Raw genomic sequence first — 7380 nt, forward strand, 5'->3', positions numbered from 1 at the left:
AGGCAAGGCAGGACTGGCCTCTGTTTATCCGCGACCAGTCCTTTAGGAATCAGGGAGCTATCAAGAATTATTAATACCTCGGATGATTTAGGAAAGGGTAGAGTCTCCTATATTTTAAAGAGTGAGCCCAGCCCCAGTTCACAGCCTTCGATTTCTCGGGCACGTCCAGCGCAGTCTCTCTTCTCTCTCCCTCTGAAACAATTTCAAACTAATTAAAATTCTGAAAAAAATAATACAATACCCCCCAAATAACTATATACCTTTTATCCAGAGTTAGTGACTTAATATTTTACCCCATTTGATTTATCATTTGCTTCCTCTCTCTCCCATTTGAAAGTAAGCTGCAATACATCTTTGAAACAGAGCAAGACCCTGTAGTCTTTGTCCCCCATGTCTTCTGCCTGCCTTTTGTCTGTGGAAAATCTTTAGCCAAACAGGAAGTTTAGAGAAGTGGGGAAAAAAAAAAAAAGAAGAAACAAAGGAAAAGAGTCCAACAAGACTAAATAATAATTGTCTAGTCATTAAAAGGACCTTAATCCCTGGGTCAGGAAGATCCCAGGGAGAAGGGAATGGCAACCTACTCCAATATTTTTGCCTGGAGAATTCCATGGACCCAGGAGCCTGGAAGGTTACAGTCCATGGGGTCGCAAAGAGTCAGACAAGACTGAGCAACTGCACTCCTAGTTCCTTCTCAAGGGCTATAGATAATATTCTGAGCCATATCCTGTGAAATGTCTTGTAGATAGTGAAACCCCCAACAAGTGGAGAGGTTAACTACATGATGACCAGACTATAGCCATGACCTAAGCTTCCAGAGCTCCAAGAATTGGCCTCAAGGAAATGGGAACAAACTGGCCCTGGAACTAAACATCAATTGTACTTAAAACAATCAAGATGACGCTGATCAGACCAACCACTGATGACCAACTCCAAGATGACTGTAAGAGCTGACTGTGCTGTTTCTGCATGTAGCCCCTTCCCTTTGTCTATAAAAGTTCTTGCCCACTGGTTGTGAGTGGTGAGGAGTTGGCCCTTGGGCAGGTGACCGTACTCCGCTCTTTGCTGGCATCCAAAATAAAGCAAAGTTTCCTTTCCTCCAACCTTGTCTCTTTATTGGCTTTTGCGTGGGGACCAGGTTAGGGTGATTAGTCATAAAGCTCTAGATGTGGGAGTCTTACCTAGAATGGGTCAGAGCTGGAGACTTTGAGAGCAAGAATTGCAGAAAGCCCACCTGGATCAGCAGAGGAGAGGTTATCCTGAAACCAGGTAGCAACAGAAATACAACTTGGGGGTGAATATTTAGTATCAGAAGAGCAGAGAGGTGGAGGAACTGAAAATGACCTTCTCCTTATGGGCCTGTAGTAAGACAGAATTTGTTCAGAGTATGTTGTATGTTGAAGATTCTATGAAATTCAGTAAAGGAACATGAGAAGGAAAAAAGAGGGTGACTCTTGCCATAAGTTAAGATCCAAAGCAGAGATTTCATGAGAAGGAAGAGCTACAGCATTTTGGCATGTGACAGTCTTTTCAAATTTATCTCCAAAATTCTGCACTATATATAGAAAAGCAGTTGAACCCTAATGAGTGGAAGGGATTTCTTGATACTTGGTTTATTTGATGTTGTCAAGTTCAACTTCCTCCTGCGAGGGAAGGAGGAGAATTGTGGAGGTGAGACATAGAGAGTGGGTATGGAGCTGGTGAAGCGGCCTGCCCAAGGCCACATGGTGAGTGGGACAGAACCACAACCAGTAGGTAGGCGTCCTGGCTCCTGCAGGAGCAAAGATTTCCCTTCCTGGCCCTTCTCCATGTTTGGGCAGCCGCGGTGAATCAATCGCTCACTCTAAGACTCCAACCTACTCTATAACCAAAACGGCCCAGGAGGACACTTGCATTTTTCTTTTCACTTTTTCACCTTTTCCCTGGTTGCTGTGTGTCACAGACTGATGAGTGCCAAGCCCCAGAGAAGGTAACAAGGCAGAAATGAAGGCGACTTTTTAGCAGTCCAGCATATTTCAGAAGCAAACATAAGAATCACAGAGACAAACTTTATTGTTTCTAGGTATTTCTCAGAAAACAGGTATCCTGGAACATGTTCTAATCAGGATGTAGGTAATTTGGCCCTTCGACTGCAGAGTGCAGCGGCCGAGGGACCCTAGTCTCTGGAGAAAACATGGCAGATGACTGGAGCCGTGACAACAAATCAGGGTTGAAATCCTGGCTATGTTCATTTATTCATGTGTTCAACAAGGATCTAGGTGTTTAAGCACCGAAGTGTACTGGTTTTACCTGGTCATTTTGTATATGCCAAGTAACTGGACCAGTCTATGCATCATTTTCAGTATTATGGTTGCTGTGAAATGTTTCTTAAAAATCTGATCACTAGAATTGAGTAAGGATTAAACCAAGAGAAAGAAAAAAAGAAAAAAAAAAAGGCAATTTGATACAGTGCTCCAGAATAGAACTGTAGTGATGAAGGCATGATTTTATTCTATTATCATTAGACGAGGTGGCCGAGTGGTTAAGGCGATGGACTGCTAATCCATTGTGCTCTGCACGCGTGGGTTCGAATCCCACCCTCGTCGTGAGGCTCTCCTTGGACTTCTTTGGTCCCTTCAGAACAACTGCAGTGTGTGAACAGTGTAACTACTAAGTAGCTTTCTAGTTGCCATGTGAATGGTGTTTGTCCTCACCTGAAATGGTAACTTCCTCAAGGGACTTTTTTGAGGAAGAGTAGCTAACTAGGGATATAGAAAAACATTGCCTAAAATCATCCACAGAAGTATACACAATAAATTATTATATGTTTTACTTGTAGGAAATTTTCAGCCTATTTTTAGCTGTACTGTAATATTTCACAAAGTTTGCTAATTTAAACTGTCTCCCTCCCCAATAGACTACTTGGGGAGGGAGCATCCAGATGTTTCTCATGTTGATCTTAAAGCCTCGTATCTGGTTCAGGTATATATGTATTACATTCAATCAGCCAAAATTCTCTTTATTTCTGTAAATATTCAGCCGAGGAAAGCTGCTCCTGCCATCAGTGTTCCCAGTCACATTCTCATATCTTGGAAAAATTAAAAATTTTGTTTCATATCCTCAGGAAATTGGCTATCTTTAATCCATTCTGTCCTCTACATTGGACACATTCTCTACGTTGATTGTATCCTCAAATTCTGAATTAAATCTTTTTTCTGAAAAAGCAATTTTCCTAGGATATGTCTATAAGTTCTTTGAGGCAACTATCAAAGAAAAATTGCACTAGATGGAGTTAAGGAAGGAAGGAAGATGGGCAAGGAAGACTTTATTTAAGACTGTTGCAGTAGGGAAGATTGAACTCAATCTAGAATACAAGAGAGGCAGCTGAGGATTTATAGCCGAAGGGACAGAGTAAGGAGTCATTAGGTGGAAAATTACTAAAAAGAATTTGATTCAATATTAAGAGTGAAGAAGGGGAGCTTGACTGGATATCAAGGATGCTGAGGGGGATTCTAGATAAACTGGCTAAGCAAGATTCTTGCCCAAATGCTGGGAAGGCCAAGGATGGTTTGTAAGAGGACTCAGAGAAGCTTGACACAATTTTCGTCAAGTAGGGAGTTCTTGTTAATATCCACAGGGATTCCTTCAGCTTCCTGAAGGGATGGGAGACCAACAGCAGGTAAGATTCCCTCAGAAGTATCCATATGTTCTCCCAGTTTCTCGTTTATCTGTTACTGATTCTGCCTCCCTATAGCAGCTGTTACTTGGCTTTCTCTCGAGTCCTGGGTCACTTGAGCGCACTTATCTCCTCCAGCCAGGTATTTTTCATTACTTGTAATTTACAGACTTTGAATAACATGTGAGTTACTGAATTTGAACTACAACAAATGGGTCCTTGATGCTAGATATGACCATAATGATTACATCATTAAATTCTCTGTCAGCATTTGAGATGAAGTAGTTCTCCCTTTTGTTATGTCATTTCCTGAAAGGTGTCTATTTGGGTTACTATGTCACTGCTGCAGATGTCTGAGAATGACAGGCTAGAAATGGAAGAGGTTGGAGGGCCTGTAGTTAGAAACTTCCACATGGGGAATGCTATCAGGCCAATTCAGAAGAGAGAGAATATTTTAGGGGAGTACTTTTGATCATATTAGCATCAACAAGGTGGAAAGAAAACAGGAGCATGCCTGGTAAGGCACCACCCCAAGCAGAAATGTTATTTCCCTCTGTAATTAGTATCATCACAGGTCATATAAGTGGAGGTACAGTCAAGCGTCCATAGTGGGAAACAAAAGAATCTGTTTTCATAAACTTAGTAACCTTAATTTGTTACAGAATCTTGCATAATCAACAGTAATTCACAATGAGTCAATGAAATATTTATAGTTTAGTGAGTTATTGTAATTGGTGAGAGTAGGACTTGATTTCATTTTTTTGTTACATATTGTTGTTCAGGTACTCAGTCATGTCTGACTCTTTGCGACCCTGTATACTGCAGCATGCTAGAATTCTCTGTCCTTCACCCTCTCCTGGAGCTTGCTCAAACTCATGTGCATTGAGTTGATGATGCCGTCCAACCATCTTGTCCTCTGTCATTCCCTTCTCCTCCTGCCTTCAATCTTTCCCAGCATTAGGGCCTTTTCTAATGAGTCAGATCTTTGCATCAGGTGGCCAAAGTATTGGAGTTTCAGCTTCAGCATCAGTCCTTCCAATGAATGTTCAGGATTTATTTCCTTTAGGATTGACTGATTTGATCTCCTTGCAGTCCAAGGGACTCTCAAGCATCTTCTCCAACACCACAGTTCAAAAGCTTCAATTCTTCAGCGCTCAGCCTTCTTTATGGTCCAACTCTCACATCCATACATGACTACTGGAAAAAATCGCAGCTTTGACTAGATGGGCCTTTATTGGCAAAGTAATGTCTCTGCTTTTTAATAGGCTGTCTAAGTTGGTCATAGCTTTTCTTCCAAGGAGTGTTTTTTAATTTCATGGCTGCAGTCACTATCAGCAGTGATTTTGCTGCTGAAAGTAAAGTCTGTCATTGTTTCCACTGTTTCCCCATCTATTTGTAATGAAGTGATGGGACCAGATGCTATGATCTTAGTTTTTTGAATGTTGAGTTTTAAGCCAACTTTTCCACTCTCCTCTTTCACCTTTATCAAGAGGCTCTTTAGTTCCTCTTCGCTTTCTGCCATAAGGGTGGTGTCATCTGCATATGTGAGGTTATGGATACTTCTCCTGGCAAACTTGATTCCAGCTCGGGCTTCATCCAGCCCAGCATTTCTCATGATGTACTCTGCATAGAGGTTAAATAAGCGGGGTGACTATATACAGCCTTGACATACTCCTTTCCCTATTTGGAACCAGTCTATTTTTCCATGTCCAGTTCTAACTGTTGCTTCTTGACCTGCATACAGATTTCTCAGGAGGCAGGTAAGGTAGCCTGGTATTCCCATCTCTTGAAGAATTTGCCACAGTTTGTTGTGATCCACACAAAGGCTTTAGTGTAGTCAATGAAGCAGAAGTAGATGTTTTTCTGGAATTCTCTTGCTTTTCGATGATCCAACGGGTGTTGGCAATTTGATCTCTGGTTCCTCTGCCTTTTCTAAATCCAGCTTGAACGTCTGGAAGTTCTCGGTTCACTTACCTTTGAAGCCTAGTTTGGAGAATTTTGAGCACTATTTTGCTAGCGTGTGAAATGAGTGCAACTGTGCGGTAGGTTGCAACATATGAGAACATTAAAATGTCGAAGCAAGAAGGAACCTGAAAATAGATCACTGGATTTAAGGGTTGCCTCTTATGACATAGAAGAGGTTAATTTCTATAGAACATAGACACCCGGCTTCTCCTAATTTAGTTCCGGCCCAGCTGAAAGAAATCTTTCTTCCCACGTGCCCACCTTTCCCTCTCTAACAGCACAGTAAGTGTCTTCCCAGAGCTAACCGGACTTTCCAAGTTTGATTAGCTTTGTCTCCAACTTGATTCCGGTCTACACACGGAGTACTTTTCCAGGGGGACATTTCTTGTCCCTGAGCCCCTGCTCGGGGGAACTGTTTCCTGGGTGCTTCGGATGCGGGTGTTTGGCACTTTCCGAAGAGGTCTGGATCAGAGCTTCGCTCCATTCCCCGCGGGGCCAAGTGGCGGAAGACGGAGGACACCTGGAGAACCGCGAAGGCAAAGGGCGTTCCACTCACCGACAGCCTCCCTCACCCGAATTTACGCTCCTCTCCGGGCCCCTGCATCGCGTGCAACACTTTCTGTGCGCTTAACTCTCTTCAAACGCGGGCGTTTTGTAATGAATCGGGAACGCCTGCTCCCGGCGCAGTGAGGCCAGCGACCGGCCCGGTGGTTAGCTTTTCTGATTGGACTGCAGGGACTGCGCTCTCCGCGGCTGCAAGTTTTCGAGGAGTTTCCCATCCGGCTTTGCATTTGGGGTGGATGATGATAACGAGAAGGAATGAGAGAAGACAGACGAGAGTGAACTGTCTGGGTGAAATGGGAAAGGGAAGAGGGGATAAGAAGTGACCCCAGGCGTGTGTGTCCGGGCGGAGGCTCAGCTCCTTGGTCCGCGGGGTTTTCGGCTTAGGAGCCCGCGCGGCGGCGAGGAGGCCTTCGTACCTCGGAGATTTTGAGATGCTGTCTGGATCAAGGAATTGGCGCTGCTGGAGCCGTTCCGCCCGGCCCCTGAGAAGTTCGTGAGGTTACTGGGAACAGCCAGCAGCCACCATTTCTACTCAACCTCCCTGCTGTTGAACTTTGTGCGCTTGGAAATCTTGATTTTAAAGAATCTGTTACTTCCCAGGCGAAGTATTCGGTACTTTGGTTCGAACACTGTAGGAGAATCCAGTACGACCATATTTGTGTGAAGCAAGCGAATGCTTTTTCTCCAGTTCCGATGCGAACTATAAAATGTTCTTCTGAGGTCCCACCGAGATTCGAACTCGGATTGCTGGATTCAAAGTCCAGAGTGCTGACCATTACACCATGGGACCAACCGAGAGATTAAGACCCCCCTCCGCAATTATAGTTAAATATTCCCTCCACAGTAGGTTTTCAGTAGCTTCAACCCAGACCAGTTAGATCAAGTTTCATTGAGTCCATGCTGATAATGAAATCGGATGCTTTATTGCTGCTGGGGAAGAGGCAATGGGCACAATATAATTCGAGACAATTCGCGCACTCTCTATTCCGCTTCGGTTGGGAGCATAAATTAACTTTCAGAAGACCAGCAGAGGCGGATCCAGGTTTTGTGAAGTTTGAAACTTAACACGAGTTTCTTAAGAAGAACACAAGGCTCTTTTTTTTTTAAGAGAAAGAATAAACATTCTCAACACAAAATTAGATACAGTTAGTCCAAGACATATTTGATGTATCTGAGGGGAAACTAGGAAAAAGAGGCTG

The 7380-nt window shown here is 43.5% G+C and overlaps 2 non-coding genes across 2 annotated transcripts; one reads left to right on the forward strand and one right to left on the reverse strand.

The window, feature by feature from the left end:
* The first annotated feature begins 2500 nt into the window (after positions 1-2500).
* TRNAS-GCU (transfer RNA serine (anticodon GCU)) lies at positions 2501-2582 on the forward strand. The gene has a single exon. It is a non-coding gene; the product is annotated as a tRNA-Ser (tRNA).
* A 4317-nt stretch (positions 2583-6899) lies between these two features.
* TRNAQ-UUG (transfer RNA glutamine (anticodon UUG)) lies at positions 6900-6971 on the reverse strand. Its single transcript has one exon. It is a non-coding gene; the product is annotated as a tRNA-Gln (tRNA).
* Positions 6972-7380: the final 409 nt, after the last annotated feature.

The sequence above is a fragment of the Dama dama genome, chromosome 7 (genome assembly GCF_033118175.1).
Source record: "Dama dama isolate Ldn47 chromosome 7, ASM3311817v1, whole genome shotgun sequence".
In the NCBI taxonomy this organism is placed as follows: domain Eukaryota; kingdom Metazoa; phylum Chordata; class Mammalia; order Artiodactyla; family Cervidae; genus Dama; species Dama dama.